General features: G+C 28.0%; 1 protein-coding gene across 1 annotated transcript in view; it reads left to right on the plus strand.

Moving 5' to 3' along the window:
- Positions 1-24,265, plus strand: part of LOC111638988 — an 83,689-nt gene that overhangs the window by 6,486 nt on the left and 52,938 nt on the right. The gene's annotated exons all lie outside the window — the stretch shown is intronic.

The raw sequence follows: 24,265 nt of genomic DNA on the forward strand, positions 1-24,265 counted from the left end.
AATTGTTAATTTAAGATTTATATGAGAATTTTTACATTTTTCTGCTTTTAAATACATTTTAATGAAATTTTTACATAATTGAAATCTTATTTGATAAGTTTTTGATAATTTTAATTTATAAATGAGAAAAAAAAACTAAGAAAATTTGGTGTAAATTTACGTATACAATGGTCTCTTACGTATGAAATTTTTACAATTTTCTATATTTACAATTTAATTTTGGAAAATTTTATTATAGTTACTAACAAAATTAGACATTTATTTAATAATTTCTTCGATAATTTAATTAATAAACAGAAAAACAGAAAAAAACTAATCAATCCGACACAGATAGACTTTACCACATATACCAAAATTTCGCCAAATTTTCTCACTCGAAAACCCATTAAGACGAAATTCTGTAAAATTTTACTAAATCTATTTACTAAATTAAATAATTTTTTTAATTATTTAACTTATAAATAGAGAAAATAACGTAAAAATATACTGTGCATGTATGTGTGCTCATATACGATGCGCTCTTCAGTACAGTAGTATAAAGTGTAGAAGAATATAAAAAAAAACCAATTTATACGTAAAAAAGTCGAAAAAATTGATCAATTAAATTAATAACATTTAGTTTATGGTTGCTGAGGCAACTGAAAAAAAATCTTCAGTAAAATATACAAAACTGCTTGGAGTCACAACAAACACTTTTAATTTTAGTTTTCCCTTAACTCACCTATATATCCTTTCAACCAAACCATGGCAACCTTTCACTTATGCATTTTGTTTGTTGAATGCGATCTCCAGTTGTCATGGTAACTAGTCATGGTGTTTTTTCCTCCCCCTCTTTTTTTTGGGGGTAATGTTTGGCGGATATTTTCATTTAGAAAATCATAATCGACAACGTCCGATATTAAAGTAAGTATATGTGACAATTTCTTATCTCCATCAACTCGGATGCTAGCGAGGTTACGGGGTTCAAAGGAGTGACGTAGGAGAGAGCGTTACGATGACGTTACGAGTTACGCAGCGTGTAAGTAACGTAACGGTCGCCCTTCACTAACCGATTTTTAACTCGTAAGAGGATTTGTAACCACAAACTAGAAAGATTTCCTCTTTTTTTTTTTTCTTTTTTCCTCCCTACCCCTAGATAAACATTTATGTGATTATTCTATAATAAAATGAGCTGCAAGACGGGCAAATAACGTTGCACTTATTTGTCTAATGTTGTTTGTGAGAAGATAGTCCTTGAGATATTAAACAGAGATAGGTCTTTGTGCTCAATCAAAGCTATCAACTCGAGCAATTTATCCTGTTTAAAAAAAAAGGCACGATCTATATAAAGGATAAATTGAATAAAATTAAACTGGGAATCGATTTTAAGGCGATAATTTATAATTTAAATCTATACTTTTCTATAAATTCGTCTAATTCAACGACGTTCCTCGAACTCAAAATTCGATTATTTGTCTTAATAATTTAAANCTTGTCATCTGACTGAATTTAGATGAAAGGGAAATAAATTAAGATTAAAAAAACTTGCAATCTAAGGAGAAAAACAATTCTATTTTTATATTTTTTCATAGGAAGAAACGGTCTCTCTCTCTCTCTCTCTTTCTCTCTATCTATCTTTTTTCGAGATTACAAAGGATGATGAGAATGTCAAGGGGTCTCTATGAACTTTGGGCATTGATGTTGGTTGCCTTAGAGACGAGATACAAGACAGCTGCCAATAATTATAATAGAATTGAATAAGATCTTTCTCTATCTAAGTAATTTATTAAGTTTGCTAGATTATTATATATTTTATTTATTTTTTTCTATGTTAAATTAAAAGATGTAGAAGTTTATAAAGCGGCGTGCAAATGAAGCAAACAATGAATTCGAAGCTGCATTAAAAAAAAAAACTTTAAAAAAGTTAATCAGTTTGCATGTTTGTATTCTTTCGAATTGCATGCGTATAGCGTGGTATTGCATGCAATTTTCATGCAATTCAGAGATTTTTTTTCGAACCTTACCGTAGACAATAGCTCGCAACTCATTATATTTAATTTCAATCGTGTGAACTGTAATAATTTTCTATATATGGTAGGGAAAAATTGATAAAATTATGCGTTAAATCGAGTGAAAATTCGTGATTTGATGTCGTCGTACACGAGTTTAGAAGGATTATAGATATTCAAATCTGCACTCGCTTGAACTTTGATACTCTATTATCGGTTATTCAGTTTTTAATTTAAAGTGCACTGCCACGGAATTATATATTGATATAGATTAAACGATTTGTTTTCTTTAGAGAAAGTTAAATTAAAAATTTATAATAATAATAANATTAAATAAAATATAATCGTATTTATAGAAATTATATGTCTTTTTTTTATAATAATTTAATAAAATTTTTTTCGTTTCTAAATTAAAATTTGGCTCGCCCAACTTTTAATTTCGGTGGTGCATACGTTATGTATCATTGCATAATGCTCTCTCCCTGTACATCTTACAAAGGCTTATTTCGTATAAAAATAACCAACTAAAGGCCCTATATATGAGATATATAAGGCCTAATACGTTAGTTATTTATAAATTTAAAGTTTATGATTGCCAAATTCGTACGCAATCATCATGCATCAGCGATAAAGTAATTAATGGATAAATAAAAGAAAGCTTTATTACAGCTTCAGTTTTATAACTTTAAATCGATTCTTGGAAGTTTATAAATTGTAGAATTTTAGGAATATTTTTTTTTTTAGAAAGCTTCTAATTGAAAGTGGTAGAGAATCAGGTTGGAGTTTTTACTGTTGAGTGACATTTGAGTCCATGCAGTGAAACAAACCTCCCTTACTAAATCCAGTTAGAGTAGAATATAGGCCTAGACGTAACAGCGTGAGTTATTTTTATGAGTTCTGTATGTTTATTTTACATATAGTAAAGTGCCAAGAAGTAAATTTAAAATGAATTTATAATTCGTCTAACTTCTAACTAACGAAGTAAAGTCCATAAATTTATTAACGTCCCGCTTTTATAAATAGCAATTTATATTTACTGCATTTCTTTTAAAATAATTTAAAGAAGAAAGTTTAAATTTATTTATTTATTATTATTTTTTTGCAAATTAACAATTAATTTAATTACGTACAGTACGTCGTAAAAAATTCGATTTTTTAACGCAATATTATAGCCTAGTTACGTGGAGAGAGAGTGTGCACGTGCATCATCTTATATCTTCATTATCTTAACGGATAATGATGATGCATGGTGCAATAAGTTACAAGAAACGTTAGAAAATAATTAATTTTAATTTATTTTAAAATGTATAAAATTTACAGAAAAATATATACGTTGTATTGTAATTGAAAAAGAAGAAACATTCTTAGAAAGATATATTCGCCAACTGATATAGGAAATGTGCCAAAATAAATAAATAAATCAGTAAAAATAGTGGATAAAATAAAAGAAAATTCGTCTTTATCGCTTCTAGAATTAATTTTCCTATAAAATAAAGAAGAAAATACATTTAAAACAATCGAATAAACAACGAATACAAGCGCATCTACACGCAAAAAATCGAGTTTAAAATTCTGCACGATTTACAAGCAAACACTTACGAAACGAAGAGCACATGTTAAAGAATGGTCTGTAAAGTTATCTGTGCAATAAATAATCTATCGTGCAATATTATAAACTATACAAGTAATATAAAACCCTTCGCTACGATAAAGCAAAGGGGGATGAGAAAAAAAGAAAGGAAAAAAAAACGTGGAATTTGAAGCAAGTTATCATTCAAACAATTTGACATACAATCCGGTATATTCAATATGAGCAGTATNTAAATATATAATACAGGTTAATAAATTGTACACTCGATTTACATAACTTTAAGTAAAATAACATTGCAATAAAATTTCTATTTAAGTTGAAATTTAATGATTGAGATGGAATTTTAAAACAAAATGAAATAAAATAAATTTCTATTTATTTGACTCAAGTGTGATATTTATTTTTATAAGAAGAGAGCTTTTTAAACTAAATTAAATTTTGATCCACGACTCGCATTTAAAATGTAGAGTCGGCCAAAAGTCAGTTAACCGAAATATTTTAAAGCTTTGCTTTAAGAACTGTGCAGCAACTTCGCCGTTCATTCGTCAAACGTGTTAACCTGGTTGACTGACTTTTGAGCCAGATTCCTCTTTGTCTCGTGTATGCAGTAAAACCTGTGTAAACGTGAATGCTCGGTATGAAAGAATTTTTCCGGTTTAGGCAGGTTTTACTGTAAGAGGATGACCCAACAGTAAGTTGTCCGAGTAAACGTATTCCTTTCGGAAAGATGACTTAATTTAACATAAGAATAATTAAAGATATAAAGAAAACTAATTTTTATACATTTTTAAACAGGAACATGTATTTATAAAAATGTATAAAATTTACAGAAAAATATATACGTTGTATTGTAATTGAAAAAGAAGAAACATTCTTAGAAAGATATATTCGCCAACTGATATAGGAAATGTGCCAAAATAAATAAATAAATCAGTAAAAATAGTGGATAAAATAAAAGAAAATTCGTCTTTATCGCTTCTAGAATTAATTTTCCTATAAAATAAAGAAGAAAATACATTTAAAACAATCGAATAAACAACGAATACAAGCGCATCTACACGCAAAAAATCGAGTTTAAAATTCTGCACGATTTACAAGCAAACACTTACGAAACGAAGAGCACATGTTAAAGAATGGTCTGTAAAGTTATCTGTGCAATAAATAATCTATCGTGCAATATTATAAACTATACAAGTAATATAAAACCCTTCGCTACGATAAAGCAAAGGGGGATGAGAAAAAAAGAAAGGAAAAAAAAACGTGGAATTTGAAGCAAGTTATCATTCAAACAATTTGACATACAATCCGGTATATTCAATATGAGCAGTATACAAGAAAATCCATTTTAAAAACACATTAATATGAGTGGAAAATAATTAGGGAGAGGTCAACGCACTAATCAGAAGAAACTTGTGTTGTAAGGTAAGGTAATTACATCGAGTTGAATGTTGTTGGTATTGTATGATGCATTACACATACCACAACATTAACTAACCGAACAATACTCGGATGCAGTACAGGAGAAAATATATGTGTATCGTATAAATACATATATATGTATATTATAATAATTAAATTCAATGAATAATCTCGAGAATATCTCACATAGTACAGGAAATGAGGCGGTGTATTTATCGTGAATAGATGATAAAAGATGCAGTTGATGAGACTTCTATCTATGAGCTTAATAATCTTCTAGCGAAATCTGATGTCATGTAACAGCATCTATGCCGTGGGAAGGTGACCCCTAGTACTTCAGGGTTAGAAACAGCTATTACTGCAACCGGATAAAAACACTAGTTTTTCACAGTAGCACCATATCTCCACCCTTTCATCCCCACTTTTCACATTTCCTTTCTTCATTTTTCTTTAAATGTTGACTTTTTTTTTCCTTCTTCTTCTCCTCCTCCTTTTAAATGTATATATTGACAATGGTCTCCTTTGTATCGATAACAAGACAAGTATTATGTGATCTATAGTTTTAATTTGTTTATTCATTTGCTACAATGATTAGTTGTATTAGTTGTTATTTATACGTCCATAATACGAAGAGAATTAATTCCAAAATGGCGAACTAATTGGATACAGGATTCGGGTGCAATAAAAATTTTAGGAAATTCCTAACGTTTAATTTGATTAAAATATTTTTAATTGTTTTAAATTGTGTGTTATGTAATCTTTTTTGTGTGTATATGTGTCTTGGAAACAGTATAAAATTTTAATTTTGCTGCGAGGGAGGTACAGAATTGCACTTTTCAATTAAAACGTTTTCGATATTTTGTGTACTTAATGCTATTTTTTAAACAGAAATTTTAATTGTAATTAAAATTCTTCGTTTAGAATTTAATTATCGTTAAGTCCTAACGATGGAATGAGGTTTTAAGCCCAAAATTGAAAGTTTGGACTTAAATTTTTCATGTTTTAAGTATATTTATATAAAAAATTTTAATTATAACTAAAAAATTCTTCGTCCAATTCGGGTGTAGAATTTAATCATCGTTAAATCCCAACGATAGAGTGGGGTGTAAAACTGTACAGAATCGAAAGTTTAGGCTTAAATTTTCAATATTTTAAGTATATTTAATATAATTTTTATGGATTAAATTCGATATTTCTTTATAAAATTTTTATTATAATTAAAAACCTTTCGTTAAATGCGAGTGTAGAATGTAATTACGTAAAACCCTAACGTTGGAGAGGATTAAAATTGTACAAAATTTCAAATTTGGTCTTATATTTTTAATATCTTATATACAATTAATTCAACTTTAATGTATAATATTCGAAATTATTGTATAAAGGCTTTCAATTAAAGAAGAGAGGGTGCAAAAATGTTCAAAAATTACCAATTTTTTACACAAATTTTGTGACTTTAAACGTGTATAATACAAAATTCAGGATTAATTAATATAAAATTTCTATTAAAATGAAATGATTTCAGTCAAGAGGGGATGGAAAACCGAATAAAATTCCAATTTCGGGGAGAAGATTTTCGGTATTTTGGATACGAATTTCGGCACATAAGTTAGAATTTTAAATATATAGTATATTATTTAGTTTATGAGAAAAATCATTTATTAATTATTAAGTTATCATCATTCGACTATACTTAATTAAATTCATTCACGCCATATTGTAAATAATGTCGAAGGTTATTTGGTGGAGGAAATGAAAGCTTTCAAACAAGTCAAGTCATTTGCATCTAATTGCGTTTTGACATTTTAAATATCTCATCAGTAACGGATAACGAAAGAGTCAATGTCAATATAATCAAAATAATTAAATAAATAATATAATCTAACTCCAAATATATCCCGTTTATTAAAGCAGCAATCCAAAAATTATACGAAATTTATCCAATAATTTGCGAGTTTTCTTAAGTTATCCATTATCTCTTTGCCTCGTTTACTCCAATGATCGCACGCTGTGTAGCGTGTTAAATATGCAAAATTCGTGTTAAAATTTAAAATATTTTTGCTAATTTAAATGATTAAATTTTAGTTTAATTTTATTTAAAATCGAATTAATTCGTTACTTAAAACGTGTGAAAGTTTTACGAATTTATCAGCAAAATTGCGGTTTTATATACAAAATTTTATATTATTTTTTTAAAAAAAATTATTATTATTATATTCTTTATTTAATTTAAACTTTTTAGCCCCAGTAAAATTTCGTATAATTGAGATAAAAATTGGAGCATTGTCAAAAATGGCATTCCGAATATAGAAAGTGAAAACCTTAAAATATAACAATAAATATTCGTATGAATCATCAAAATTTTAAATAAAAAAAAGAATATTTGATTATTCTTCAACGACCAAAATTTAATTATTCATAATACTTCAAGTGGGAAGATTGCCAAATCATCGAAAATTTAAAAAAAAATAAAAAATAAAAATTTTGGTAAAAATAGAATATAAATATTCTACGAAAAAATCTTTAAAAATTTAATTTTTCTTCAAATAGAAACTTCTATTAAATTTTTCTAAATTTATTTATTTACTTATTTATAAAAAGTTTTTTAATATCACGTGATTAAATAATTTTATAAATAAATATATTTACAATTAAAATGAGTGCCTTTTTAGATGATGAAAATATGGAAGAAATTCTTAATTTTTTAAAATATTTTTCCTATCTAAAAATATTTATTTTCGTGAAAATGTCTTATTGATAACACGTAGAAATTAAATAATTGAGAAATTTATTAATTTTTTAAAATAAATATTTTAAAATTTAGCAGAAAAAAAAATGGATTTATGATTGAGGACATTTGAAAATTTGATACATATCGAAATACTTCTTGCATGTTTCTTTTTGGTTTTCTTCTATATTTATAAATTAATTTTAATGTAATTTTTGCATAAATTTAGAATAATTATTTATAAAACTAAAAAATTGTTTAGTAATTTAATTTATAAATATTAAAAAATAGAGAAAAATTTACGTATAAAGATGTTCTCTCTCTCTCTCTCTCTCTCTTCTCTGTATAGATTTATATAAGAATTTTTACATTTTTCTGCTTTTAAATACATTTTAATGAAATTTTTACATAATTGAAATCTTATTTGATAAGTTTTTGATAATTTTAATTTATAAATGAGAAAAAAAAACTAAGAAAATTTGGTGTAAATTTACGTATACAATGGTCTCTTACGTATGAAATTTTTACAATTTTCTATATTTACAATTTAATTTTGGAAAATTTTATTATAGTTACTAACAAAATTAGACATTTATTTAATAATTTCTTCGATAATTTAATTAATAAACAGAAAAACAGAAAAAAACTAATCAATCCGACACAGATAGACTTTACCACATATACCAAAATTTCGCCAAATTTTCTCACTCGAAAACCCATTAAGACGAAATTCTGTAAAATTTTACTAAATCTATTTACTAAATTAAATAATTTTTTTAATTATTTAACTTATAAATAGAGAAAATAACGTAAAAATATACTGTGCATGTATGTGTGCTCATATACGATGCGCTCTTCAGTACAGTAGTATAAAGTGTAGAAGAATATAAAAAAAAACCAATTTATACGTAAAAAAGTCGAAAAAATTGATCAATTAAATTAATAACATTTAGTTTATGGTTGCTGAGGCAACTGAAAAAAAATCTTCAGTAAAATATACAAAACTGCTTGGAGTCACAACAAACACTTTTAATTTTAGTTTTCCCTTAACTCACCTATATATCCTTTCAACCAAACCATGGCAACCTTTCACTTATGCATTTTGTTTGTTGAATGCGATCTCCAGTTGTCATGGTAACTAGTCATGGTGTTTTTTCCTCCCCCTCTTTTTTTTGGGGGTAATGTTTGGCGGATATTTTCATTTAGAAAATCATAATCGACAACGTCCGATATTAAAGTAAGTATATGTGACAATTTCTTATCTCCATCAACTCGGATGCTAGCGAGGTTACGGGGTTCAAAGGAGTGACGTAGGAGAGAGCGTTACGATGACGTTACGAGTTACGCAGCGTGTAAGTAACGTAACGGTCGCCCTTCACTAACCGATTTTTAACTCGTAAGAGGATTTGTAACCACAAACTAGAAAGATTTCCTCTTTTTTTTTTTTCTTTTTTCCTCCCTACCCCTAGATAAACATTTATGTGATTATTCTATAATAAAATGAGCTGCAAGACGGGCAAATAACGTTGCACTTATTTGTCTAATGTTGTTTGTGAGAAGATAGTCCTTGAGATATTAAACAGAGATAGGTCTTTGTGCTCAATCAAAGCTATCAACTCGAGCAATTTATCCTGTTTAAAAAAAAAGGCACGATCTATATAAAGGATAAATTGAATAAAATTAAACTGGGAATCGATTTTAAGGCGATAATTTATAATTTAAATCTATACTTTTCTATAAATTCGTCTAATTCAACGACGTTCCTCGAACTCAAAATTCGATTATTTGTCTTAATAATTTAAATATTTCTTTAAAATTAATATTATTATATTTAATTATAATTAATAATTAACTCTTAAAATACGTAAAAATCTATTCGTAACACGCGTTTAAAGTTAAGTAACATTAGAGGCGAATTTACATGTGAAATTAATTAACATACCTTAAACAGAATTAGCATCTGATATAAATTAGATTAACATAAAATATAAATTAGTAAAATTCATTATATTTTTTCTATAAATTAACATAATTTAAATAAGAAAACCTTCTTTAAAATGTAATTTTTTTTATTTTAATTAAAACGAAGATACTAGGAGCCTTTATGTCACAGCTTCTTAGATCCCTCTTTTCTCTTTTTTTATTATTATTTTTTTTTTATAATTTGATCAAGTTCATTTTTCAAATAGGGGGAAAAACACTTAATTTGGAGTCTTCCAACCACAGTAGCCGTACTTAATTATATATATGTAGTGAAAATGCCGAGAATAAGGCGTTGTACAATCTATATCATTACAGATGTCGAAGTCGTAGCGTGGGAACGGCCGTGTTCACAACTAAATAGACTGGCTCCCCCATTTAACATTTCCTTGTTGTCGACAGCCCTTCCCACGTGCAATCGTTTGAACTGTCCAACTTTAATCTGGTGCTTTTCCTTTGAGTACAATGATTGAAAAATTACTTATGAGTAATTACAGTCAGCCATTGCTTCTTCTTTCCTATCCAAAAATGCATAAAGCTGTTTCCTTACATCCTCTTTTCAAAAAAATAATGATAAATATTATTACACGTCCTCTTCGTTCAAAGAAAATTCCCCCCTTTTTTTTCTTCCTCCCATTTTTCTCTTCCCCCTCCTCCGTTTTGGTCTAATAAACATAGCATGTATATATACCTTTAATTTGTCGTATGCATAATTTGTTTAATGGTGAATTTTTGGGTTCGTTTTTTAATGGTTAGACTCGAAATTTTTGATGTTTTTCCCTTTATTTGTTGGAATTACAACAGTTTTTATAATGGGGGCCCCTTTTGGACTCTCTTTTAATGGTTTAACTTAAAATTTTTGCTTTATTTTCTCCCTTTATTCGTTAAAATTACATCAGTTTCTATAATCGTTTTACGAAATGGTTATAATTTTGATCCAATTTTAGTTAAAGTTTTCGCTTGGTTGAAGGGCATTCTTCTTGGCATTTACTTACAAAATGTTTAAAAATAGTAATTTGTTCGGTAATTTTTAAAATTACTTGGCATTCGAGTAGATATTTATTCATTTTATTTATTTTATTTTCCTTCGAAAAAGAAGAAGAAGAAAAAAAAATAATAATAATTCTGTAAAAGTTAAATTGTCTGTCGCCATTTTTCTTCGAAGGGGAGAGGGGGAGAGAAAGCGCATTTTTCTTCTTAAATTATAACCGAATTTCTGCATCGATCCTCAAATATCGATCGAATTTCTTTGCCTTATCATTATTATAAATAAAGGTAATTTCCCGTAAACCGATATAATTTTTATATGACCAACAATTTAAATTTTTATTCACTTATTGAGGCTAATTTTTATTAGTTAATTAAGATTAATTGCATTTTTATTGAGGATTAACATTGTTTGTTACTTGCTTATTCGTGCGAGTTCTATACCAAGTTTTTTTTTTTAATTTTATTTTAATTTTAAAATGTTTTTCCCCTTCTTAATTGCAATTAAAAAAAGAAAAGGAATTAAAATTTTTAACTGGATATTATACACTTTCACTCGTTTCACAGCTCCATTTATAATAATTAAACGTTGATGCTGCGAAGTAAACTTTATATATTAATGGAACCATTGGTAAAGTATGCTTATGAATATTGTTATATGCAAAAGGAAGAATTATAGAAGGATTATATATCCGGTGAATAATGAATATTTAATGAATATTGCCAGGGATTTATCTGTAGAAGCGACGAGTGGTTTGATTGATAACATTAGTCACTAATGTGGAGTAATGTGTAACGCGTTTAAATGTTAACAATTAGCATTTTGACATTAATCTGCAAGAAAACACATTCTTTTGCCAATAAAAATCCAGTTTAGCCCTAAATAGCATTCATTTATCATTAAGAAGTATTTCCATACCGTGTTTTGTTATATAACTCGAGCTACTTTTTTGGCAGCCATTTTATTTTAATTCGAACGAAGGACAAATAATTCAAACTTCAATAAAATAAAACGATTTTTCTTCTTCCTTCCCTCCCTTTATTATTATTATTATTATTTTTTTCGTATAAAAATTTATAACATTTTTCAAATTAGATATACACGATGATCTATTTTGCTCGGCAATTACCATTATAAGTGATTTTGTTTATGGAACATTGCCAAAAATGTTGCAACAGAATGCCTAGCTGAAAATATAATTATTTGTAAGATGTTTTCGCACGAACTATCCATGACACATTCTGTGCAAAATTTCTAAGATGTGTCATCGCTACTTAACGCTATAATCACATCTGTGTGAAAATTTCGACCTTCGCAACTAATTACAAAGATGAACCATATTTTTTCTTAATTTTTTCTCTCTTCTCTCTCCTTATAATAATTTAAGAATTACTGATTTATATATTATTTATGAAATTCTTTCTATCTTGCGTAATATAACGTCTCCATTCCTCCCAGAGTAAATTAGAGAAACCAAAAAATAACCTTGGTCTGCAATGACCAGTTTGCAATGGTGAACAATGGTAACGTGTTTGTTCTTTATAAAAATATTTTAAAAAATACAAAAACAATTTTTTTTCTTCTATTAAGCAATTTAAATATCTTTCTTTTCTACAAAAATAATTAATGTTTATTAACAGTTTTTACCCGTTTTGACCTCTTAAATGCTGTTCTATTCACTCCCCTGTTCTTTTTGTTTTTGCATCAAAATAAAAAAAAATCCTGTATATTTTTTTGAGAGATTGATGCATATTTTCTGTTAAAGTAATTACAATTTTTAATTTCGTTAACGTTCTTCTTATTTAAATTTTTATTTATATAACTCACGAGCCGTGCAAATGGTCACGACATCTTAAAGTAAAACACGTATCCAACAAATCTGATCTGTAAAATGTAAGACGTTGCAAACCCTCAAATAGCAACTTAGCTACTTGAAATTACCACAAATAAATAACGTATCAGTAATTATCTACCCCTCTTACACTTATAAAACATACGAGAAAACCCTTCTAAATACAGTCTCTGTGTGTTATACGTCACTAAAAAAAATCCCCTTTAGTCAATAAACCTAATTATAAAATAACATAAATTGTAAATATTCCTCTTCCTAGTTTACATTATCGGCATTTTACATGCAAATTTTACATTTCTGATCGGTTTACCGTTCGACGTTCTTCATTAAATCTACAAATTACACGTATTTCTTTTCTTTTTTTTTCTTTTTTCGTTATTTAATTCACGTAGAGCCTTCGGGCAATACTTTATGCTTGTCATTCAGCCAATAAAAAGTTTAAAAAATTATATTATAAACATCAATTTAAAAAAAAACAATAAAAAATTATATAGACTGAGTACAGTTAACGATATCACACGATTTAATCTCTTATTCTTGAGAAAACAACACGCGAAACATAACTTTAATATTGATAATTTTAAAAAATATACGTGCCATTTAAGAGAATAAGCGCTTATTTATGTACAAAAACTGTATATTTATAAGAAATTTATGTGACAATCTTCGTTAAATCCCTCTCCCCGCATAAAAAAAAAAGGTGGAAGATGTATGTCGTGACCTTGAAAATTGGTATAATTCCACCCTTTCGCGGCTTAAACTCGCTTCCTAAATTGTTACAAATCGTCACATTTAGCATCCCGATTCGACAATAAATATCAAAGACGAATCCATAAAACGATAATTTACGAGTAAAAGAAAAAAAAACTCAGCACAAAGGACCATTTTTGTATATAAAATACACCATTAGTTACTAAAGATTTATAACTTTAAAATAAACTTAAATTACCAGCAATCAAAATTAGCACGTTACTAGACAAACAGATCTTAAACTCGGATATTAAATTACAGTCAACAACAGTAAAATCTACAATCTCCCCCTTTTTTATATATGTATAATCGATATATAACTTAGAATTAGCGACTCCAAGTTAAAACAAATTGCGACAGTTTCGATTATTGTCAAGCAGCTCGAGATTTACACACGTGTTTTTTTTTCTTTTCTAGACTATAAAATATAATAATAATAAACCGCTAAACACGTTAAGGAAGTCGAATTATAATAGAAAATTATATAAAATTGCATAAGTTTAGCGTTTAGAGAATTACTTAAATCTGAAGACAAAAGATCAAATCGTGAATGCTAGATCTTATTGTAAACAATGCTTAGTTGTATATACATATTTTAATGGTTCTACATTCTTCTCATTGTTTGTTTACTTTAAGAAAGTTAGGACAAACATTTATAAAGGAAATGTACAGTACACGTGCTGGTATGCATAGTTTACTGACCTTTCTATATATTGTACACCACCTTGGTCACTAGTTAAAGGTTCTAAGTAAGTAAATCCTTACACTACACATTCTTTTTATCATTTTTTTTTCTTTTTGTGTGGTGTGTGTGTGTGTGTGTGAACTGGCACCCACTTCTCCGATTTCTTATCGTTGTATAGCATTTGGAACATCTAACTGAAAATTGGGTTCAAAGGTCGACTTTACAAAATTTATTACGCTTTTGATAACGTTTAGACTATATTTATAATGACAAAGATGTAATTTTTAATAAAAAATTATACAGAAGTTAATGTTTTTAATATTATTTTAAATAATAATAATTTTTTTTAAACANCTACCCTATAATAGTAGAATTAATTAATTAATGTTTACCTTTTTTATCTTTTAAATTTCTGTATTTTTTTTAATACGTTTTATAAAGTTGCGAGACTGGTTTCGATATAAGGAATTATATATTTATACACACACTCTACAAGAATTTGTAACGTGTTTTTTTATACAGTTCTGTGTACAGAATATATATATATATATATAAACATATTAAAAAATTGCCAAATGGTTTCTTTAGAATAAACCTTAAAAAAAGGGGGGGAACATTAATATTTCCAAGTCTGATGAATTCCATCAGTAAGACTTGCCAAACAAGAAACAGAATAATTGAGGGAAAAAAAAGAACCAGTTTTTATATCCTTTTATAGACCATCTTACCCTCTCGCATATTTCCCTATACTGGCCTCTAGTTTTGTTCGAGAAGGATTTATACATGATAACTTGAGCTCCATGAGAACAGACAGTGTCGCCTGCTTGGCTTTAGCCCTTTTTTTACCTCCTCTGCTTATACTTCTCCCCTCCCTAAGCGTTGTAACATCCCAACGAAGCCTTTCAACCGAGTCTGAAATGAGTCAGTAATACAGTTATCGCTTTCTGAGACTTTTTCGTATTAAGTGCTGTGCTAAGCACTCGTTTTAATCCTTGTAGGATAGATGATAGGAAAGTCTTTTTTTTTTTTTTTATACTGTAAAGGTAGAGATTCAGTCTCGGATTTTTTTTTTGTATTATGAGTGGACAGTGAAATTTTACCTTCTATATTTCCCACACTACTCCTGTCAGTCAGATGTACTTAAAAAGCGTTGCTAGCTTGGGGAAAGTTGGCTGTGTGTTTAGTAATTCTTCTTCCTCCATCCATCTTTTTTTTATTCTTCCTTTTTTTTTCTCTTATCCTACTTTTAAACGATCTCTGCTTTATGTTCTTCCACTTTTAAGTACGTCTTAATTACTTTTACTATCAGAAATGGTCTTTTTATATAGCATAACTGTTATCCGGATTGCATAAACATCCCCAGCATCCGACTCGCCACCCCATTGACATAACCTAATAAGCTACCGTGCCGCCGGTGCGTCATTTGCATAACTTTGCCAACCCCCCTTTTTTATGTTGGTCCCCCCGATTTTTTAAAGGGTGGGATTGATTTTCTGACTAGACGAAAGTTTTAAAGTTGTTACTCGGTTTATGCCGTTGTTTTGCTATTAATAACGTCCGTCTGGCATACTATCGATGTCGCCACACCTTAATTATAGATTAATGTATCATTATAATATTGATAATTCACTAACATGAGATTATAACTGGGTTATTGACACTTTAATATCTAACGAATGCATCATTATTGTATTGACATGTTATTAATTGTTAATTTAATGATTTTTTAATCAATTTTTATAGCATTTTTCTCTTAATGAATTAGTGGTCTTTTGAGGTTATTCATGCAGAAAAACACACTAATTTATTGACAGAAAATGGTATAAAATTGATATAAATAACCAATTCGTAGCAGTGTCTTTATTATGGAAATATTAATAATGCCATGCTGAAGCGGGGTGATACTTCGATATTCTGCACTTATTATAGTAATTTAAAATTAATAAACTAGAATTAAATAATTTTAAGTAAATTTTAAAGGTTTTCCTGTTAATTAATTAGCAACTTTTGCGCAAATAACATCGGTATTTTCGTTATGAAACTCTTAAAAATGCGACGTGGTATCACGATTTTATCGATACTTTGAACTTGTTACGGTAACTTAATATTAATAAATTGAAAATATATTTATGTATCATTGTTATGCACATTATTTTGCATGATACTGATACAAAAATATCACCCGGAATTAGCATAAGATGACATTTGAAACAAGTTTAGATTACGAACTTATTGACGTAATCAGAATTATCAAGACGTCGAATCGTTCACGTATCAATGATTTGCCATTAGCATATTTTGGACATTTTATTGATGTTTTTAAGCAAATGTAACGTTATTTTTTTCGAGCTGACATCTAATGAATTAGCATTAACATGCACAAGTTTACTGTTGACAATTGATTGGCATCGAAGTATAAAAATAAAGGGATTCATCTTTTTCCTTCGAATTTTTTGGGCTGTCAAAAGAAAATTATTGATGCAAATTTTATTTATTTTTATATAAATTGGAAATTTAAAGCGTAATTTTTCAATTTTATTTGATTTATCAACCATTTTAAACACTATCTCATTCCTTAAGTAAGGCAGTATCTTCCGTCTTAGTAATTGCTAGAATTGATAAGAATTAATGTAAATATTTTAAGAAATCGAAAGTTTTTATGACTTATTCTTTGTTTTAAATTTATTAGAATCCTTTCACTTTCATTTTCGAGTTAATTATGAGGCATAAAACTTTCCATTCTTATGAAGGAGTAGTGATGTTGCTGGATCAAAAAAGCATCTTCCATCATTAAAAATTACCTCATAAACTCGCATACGTTAGAAAAATTTCATAAAACCAGCGTAAAAATATAAAATATTTAACCCTATTTACGCTTTTTTTTCACCCAAGACTGACTTGTAACGTTGATAAATGAGGCTAAGAAAATTTGTGAAACATTGTCTAATATGGTTTCCTGCAGCACCAGTTCATGTTAATGCCTAAATGTGAGTTGAATATGAATAACTTTGAAGAAATTTTCGACACTGATTTCACTAAAACGAGTTAAAATAACATATATATATAAGTCTATATATATAATTTAACTAAAGCAAGATTGATGAAACTATTGTATTCAAAATACTTTAGATTCTTATATTCAAGAGAAGAATGGTCCTTCGAAGGTTATTGAGATAGCAACAAATTATATTTAGCTTTAGCTAGAAGAACTTTATGATAATTTTAGAAATTTGAGTAGAATTTTTGATAAAATAAGCATTAAATATCCACGCTTTATTACTAAACTTGCGTAGAATCGATTATATAGGGGGTGTCGAATATTATTAAAAATAAACTATTGGAGAGGAGAGTTATTGGAGATTTTTTTTCTAAAAACGAAGCGATAAGAATTGAGAAAATAAACTGAAAGCACTTCATACTTAGCTGATAATTCTAGATATTCGGGGCTATATGAAAAATACATAACCTAAATTCATACAGAGCAGATGTTGTAAGTAGATAAACTGCTGCTTCCAATGATAGAGAAGAGGAGCCTGTGATTGAAGAATGGAGACATATTTTTCCTTTATTCGTTTATGATGGAGGGGAAATTAAATGAAATAATTGTCATCATTTTCTTAATGTATATAATATTTTTGATAGGAGCCATAATTAACAATTAAGCCAGTAGAAAATGGTATCTACTGATAGGTGGTGTTCTATACTCTACTACTGTACTGTACATACCAGTTTTATGGATTAAATTTCTGATTTATAGCATTGAATTATGTGTGTATATATATATACATTTAAGGTAGTTAAACAGTTAAAACTGTGTTAAATCTTTCATAAGAGCTCATACAAAATCTTGTTTCCATGTTTGAATCGCTTCGTGTTTATTGATTTTTATCAAAGCAAAAAATAAATTCGCCAAGTAAATTAGCGTAAAGTCGAGATATAAATAAATTCCATGATTAAATTACGTATATTTTTAGTTATAATTATTAGTAAATCGCTTATATTTTTCATGTAAACACGTCAGTTTCTATAAAATCGGGTCTAAACTCGGCTGACACTCTCGGTTGACCCCTTGTGGAAAGTGAAAGATTAACTTAAATTTGCGTGTATAAAACGAAAGAAGAGTCAAATTAACTTGACAATATGAAAATAGAATCGTCTAAAGAGCTAGAAAAGTGCAAGTTTGTGATATTTTATATAAACTTTTTAACAATGTGGCCTATATTTTTGTATAGAACGAAACCTTGACCCTAATAGTTCGCTTCAGAAGTGAAATCGAATCACTTTTATAAATGTCATCAGCCCGAATTTATATTATAAATCCATCAATCAGATATTTTTACAGTTAATTTTTCTATATTTTTTTTTCTCGAATTGATTCGTTTTTCTATCGTTGAAAAATTTACTTTTCGTTTAAATATTTAATAAAATATGTTAAATTTCTAGTTAAAAATATAGTATAAAGCATAAANCCCACCGACTTCAACGTATAACGCGCACGTACTTTTTTTTCATAAAAATTCTAATTTTAAGGATGTAATTATGAAAAATGCCGCTTTAGATAGGAGTTTTTTGCGCGTTGTACGTGAAATGATATTAATTTTAATAAGAAAACGTTTTTATCCGTTGGAATACTTAGTATTTTTATATTGCAAGCAGTCAATCAACCATAAATGATGCGATGTATGCTTCGAGAATGATGATCTTGTTTTATGAATTTGTGTGGTGTGTGTGTATATATATATATATATAAGTTATCAGTTTTTTAAGCTTGTATACTTTAAAACATACAATTTTATTGATTTGATCATAAAAAATGCGTGTTTTAAAGAAGTATTTAGAGTAATTTTAAGTGGTGAAACGATAAATAATTCGTTTATCTGCAAAATATTGCAGTAATAAACAATCGACGATTATAATTCACGTTGTGCTGTTTTAAAATTTGCTCTCGTTTTCTTTATATATTCAATATATCGGTTTATAATCGAACAACGGTCACTGATGGGAACATAAAAATTGGCCATTGTATGGAGGTGGCCATCGTTTACAGATTTCATTTGAAGTTTCGACTTCATACATTGATTTTTTTAGTAAATATCTCCTAATTTAAAAGAGATAATTATTAAAAATACGCGTTGTAAAGAAGAATTTTATGTAATCATGTGAAGTCAAATGCGCTCAGTTTCAATACTTACGCGTTGTATATGAAAAAACAAATCATTTCAACACACGATATTATTTATTTACCGCTTATAATGAATACATATATTAATTTTTAAATACATATATTCATAATAAATAGTTTAATTTTAAGGAAAAAAACACACGCGCTTCAACTTAAATATTCAGAAAATCTTAGCGATGGAATGATAAGTATGGTCTGATTTGTGTAGAGAAATACTTAGTATTTTGTTAAAAATAAACAATCAGCCATGATAATTTATATAAGAAGAAAAACTATACAAAACTTGGTATCATTTTCTTTACAGTTTTCAAACTTATAAATGTTTACCTTTAAGTGAGGATGTTTATATCTAAACATTCTTTACTACACAAACCAAAATGTGATTCGGCTGTGTTGACAGCATTATAAATGTCACCAGTTCTGATCTCATACCTTTTAATATATAACAAACTTATGTTTAATACCCAGCTTAGTACAAAGTCCATGACAATGGCAGAACTCTGTACCAGGCGTTGCTTATATCTTCAACCAATTTATCAAACTATATATATATATATGTTTCTACTCTCTTCTGTTATGAAAATAAAATCCGTTGAAAGAGAAAATATTATAGATAAAAGTATGTTGTAACTGTTAATCTTTGTTTTTTTTTAAATATTTCTTTAGTAGTTTCTTGTAATTCAAACTTTTTCTGAGGGAGAGGTTCAAAGGGTCATTCTTAAGAAACTCGTGTTATGAAATTGATTAAAATGAAAAGAATAAGTGGAAAATTTTAATGGGATTTATATATTTATATACTGATAAAGATTTTATTTTTATTTGTCAATTAAAATTTTTCTTTTAAACTAGGTCATATTTCGCTTATGTTTCTCATTGTAGAGGAGCAGATGGTTGACATCTTTCATTTCAAGTATCGTTCATCTTGTAAAAAAGTAATTTATACTGTTTTTAGAATATTTCACCGTATTTTTTTTATTTATTGTTGACGTTTATTATTTATTTTATTTATAGTTTTTTTTTTTTTAATTTTCTTTAAGTTCTTTCCTGTTTGTTTAATGAAATTTCACATGAGTTGACCGATGGCGAATGCATGCGTTGGATGTCGTAGTTAAAAGTGACGACTCTATCCGAGATAATAGATTTAGTGACATGTTAAATCTCCGTCACGTGATAAGATGAAAGCGATAAGCTCCTCCTACTTGTCAATCAAATTTTGCAATTTTATATTTTTGTACCCGGTTTAAAAAGGGAAACGATCTCTTACTCGTATATAATGCGCATTTGGCAAGCGACAATTAATTTAAAATAAAAAATAAAAATAAAAATAAAACCTTTACAATTTAGTAAATTCTTAGAGAAATTTCTGTTTTCTCTTTATTTTAATTACATTGTAACATTTTATTAAATTGTTTTTTTTTTATCTGTAATAACTTGTAAAGGCGCTAACTCGTTTGGCACTTAATTTTTAACTTAGTGTCTACTTTAGTTTGATATTGTTACCATTCGGATCAGTAGACTTTTTCCCTGTTTAATTAACATTATACGATCCTGTTTATATATATATAAACAGGATCATTAAATCTAAGAAAACGTTCACGTGGCAAGAGGTCAAACAGTTCTGATTAATGAAAAAAAAAAATAATAATAATACAGGGAGCGAGAGAGACAGAGATGAAGAGAGAGAGAGTATAGCGACTTACCATTGAAGAACATTATTAAGTTTATTTTGTCAAAAATATGATAAAATAATTAAAATTTTCGTAAGATATAAAGCAAAATTTACATACTTTGTAACTCGTCGTCCCCCTTTAGAATTGATGAATAGAATAAATAAGTTATTCCGTGAAGGGTGAAGTGATGCGACAGATTTAATCTAGTTTATTAATAAACAGAAAAGTATTTAACATATCTGACGTATGTCCTCGAATGCCTTTGTTACGACACGAATTATAATAAAGACGTAAAACAATCCCCGATTTTAAAATTATTCAATAAAATGACCAGGATATTTCGTTGTAATTTTTTTTTGAATTTTTTTTTAAAATAAATAAATAAAATTTGGTATAGAAAAATTATTTATGTTGGAGTGATTATATATGGAGAGTGTAGAGAAAAATTATGGCACAACATTACTTTGGTGGGGTCAATAAACTAAAGTGATTTATGAAAATGCGATAAAGGGTTTAAAAGTTAGTAAAAATATTAAAGATTATCAATGTCAATAACCAAGTTGTTTATTATCGCTTTGGAGAAAACAAACTAAACGTTATTAATAAAACATGCGCTTAATAGTAGGTCTTAATAGGTCATATACCCACTTCTCGTGTGATAGATACTCGAGTTTTATTCATTTAAAAATAGTTTTTTTACGCTTAAAAACTTAAAAAAATCTATAAAATTTAACGCAGTAAACTGTGCCATTAGTCATTTTTACGTAATTTATTATACAGATTTTTAAAAATAAAAATTACTCAATTATCCATTGAATAAGTTTACTGTTTTCAAGGCTTTTTTTCTGTTTCGTAAATTAGATAATGTAGCATTTATTTTAAAAAGGGCGTAATTTTTATATATATATATAAATATATATAAATACGAAAAAATTGTATAATAAATAGTTCAAATGAGATCGTATCTTTTGTGTTAATTGCCATTTTATGCAATGGTGTTTAGAATTGTTTTGTTTTCTTTTATTTCTACCGAATTTTCGAATTTCTAATGGAAGTAAATAGGTCATTGGACTAGAATTATATTTTCCTATCGATTAAATGACACTCGAATTATTATTTTTGCACATTTTTACTGCCAAAAAATTCTTATCTGCATGGAAAAATGTTAGGCAATAAATCACACTTTCAAGATTTTTTTTACTAGAAAGAAAATAAACAAAAAGTGAGTAATATTTTACGGTGCAATGCGAGATATACCACCCTTTTCTTCGTTACAACGGTATACAAGGTTAGTAAATGAGTTAGAAACTGGAATAAAAAAATGGGGAGAGCCGATATTATAATCTAGTAAATTATATTATTCAGTCACAAACCACAAAGAATGCTTGTATTTCATTATAAAACACATTGAATATATTCATTTGCCTAAAGGATATAACATATTCCCTATCCTTATTTAAGGAATTTGACCTCAAGGACAAATGTAAAACGTATAAATTTTCTCTTAAAAAAAAAGAAGCCATGGAGAACGAATTCTCTTGATTTTTGCCCAGAAGGAACAAAGAAGGTTTTATTTCCATTTCGTGACCTTATCTATGCTGCATCCGGTTTGATTAATTCGAAGAATTTATAAACACGAATATGAATAAATAATAGTTGATTATATTCTATTTTTTTCAATTTTTAATAATATGCTTACGTAGTGTTAACTTTCTTCCATTGGCTGACGTTCCTCCACCATACTACCTCAATAATAACTTATGCTCGATTACTTAATGGCCTTTGCTGCTATCGAATATACAATATTACCTCGCTAATTATTTATTCGTATACATTTACCACCTGTAGCTATAGTTTAATATATTCCGTTAGCCCATAAAGACGTTACAAGTAATACGAACGGGGTAGTTAATTAGGAGTAAGTACGAACGGTTTACAGGATTTCCATAGAAAATATCCTATTTCTGTAGCATCCCGAATCGAAGCAGGTGCATCGAGTTAACAAACAGTATATAAAGGTTTCGCTGTCAATATTGGCAAACATCCCGTAATAGTGTAGATCGTTTTAAAGATGAACCCGCTTTACTATTAACCGTCGTTGGCTCGTTGCGCATTTTACTGACATGCTTATTAAGAAGAAGAAGGCAACACTTTAAACACACGCAGGGTGAACGATAATACAGGGGCGTTAACAGCAACACAATGTAATGCGACACCACAAAATACTTTACTTTCTCCTATTACTTACGCCGCATTTATCCTACTGACGTGCTAACTGCTACGATTTTAATTTCATCCCTCCCTCCGTGTTGCGCCCATACATTTACACCTTTATACGCTCCTTAAATGTATTCTACACCAATATTTTCAAGTATAATCCGTATAATTTCATCCGTTCTTAAGTTATAAGACATTTAAAAACTATGTTATACATTGTCGAGATTCTTAAGATTCATCGCATCGTATACAGTTTCGATACTCAATACTATCCGCATAATTCCGATCAGAATTACACGGATAATATCGAGATTGTATCTAAAGTGATACCATTCTCTGAACTTGTAATTAATATTGAAATTCTAGATCTGGTAGCTTTTAATTGAAGCCGTTTTAAAAACTTATCAACCGAGTAAAGGGGAAGTATTGGCGCTCTTCAGACAAAATATTTAGTGTTATAAGATTCTACGAAATGTATCAAATATATGGGGTTTTTTTAAAGAAAGAATTCGTTAATTATCTCGTTAAAATAGCATTTTATAAATAACATTACAACAAACTCTAAGTTAAGTTGAAGAAACGTCGTTTAAATGTGAAGAAGTCGTCACCCCTTTTTTCATTAATTGGTGTGAACAAAGTTTCATTTATAAATATAGAATACAAAAATGCATTTAGTTTCCTTCCAGACGGTCAATGTTTATTCTTAACAGCGAAATTTCCTCTCTTATACAGCCAAACCTGCGTAAGACGGACTCGTACTATACACTGTTTAGGCAAGTTTTATCGTGTATATTTTAAAGCGAAAAATAAATGTAAAAGAACGATTTAAAAAAATTTTTTTTTTTTAGATTTTATTCTAGACAAATGTGTTTTTAGTTACTCCAAATAACATTTATCAAAACATCCAAATCGTTGGCAAGATTAACAAACAATGAGTCTTGTCGCCGGTAAACTTTTATTTTTACACCATTAAAGAAGACTTGGTAAAAATCATTATTAACTTATTTTTATTTTAGGATCCATTGTTTGACGGAATTTTCTCTTTTCAATTTTATTTTTTATTATTATTATATGTTTTTTTTTAATGTAACCATTTTAATTTGGTTTTGGATCAAAGAATATTTTTCAATTATTCAATTTGACAGTTAAGGATTTGCAGATCTAAAGGTTTTCTTTTAAGAATTTATCTTTTATTTTTCTAAGTAATGGTTTTTTTTT

This window comes from Centruroides sculpturatus, unplaced genomic scaffold (genome assembly GCF_000671375.1).
Source record: "Centruroides sculpturatus isolate CEXI.00-Female unplaced genomic scaffold, Cexi_2.0 scaffold1314, whole genome shotgun sequence".
NCBI classification, from domain to species: Eukaryota; Metazoa; Arthropoda; class Arachnida; order Scorpiones; family Buthidae; genus Centruroides; species Centruroides sculpturatus.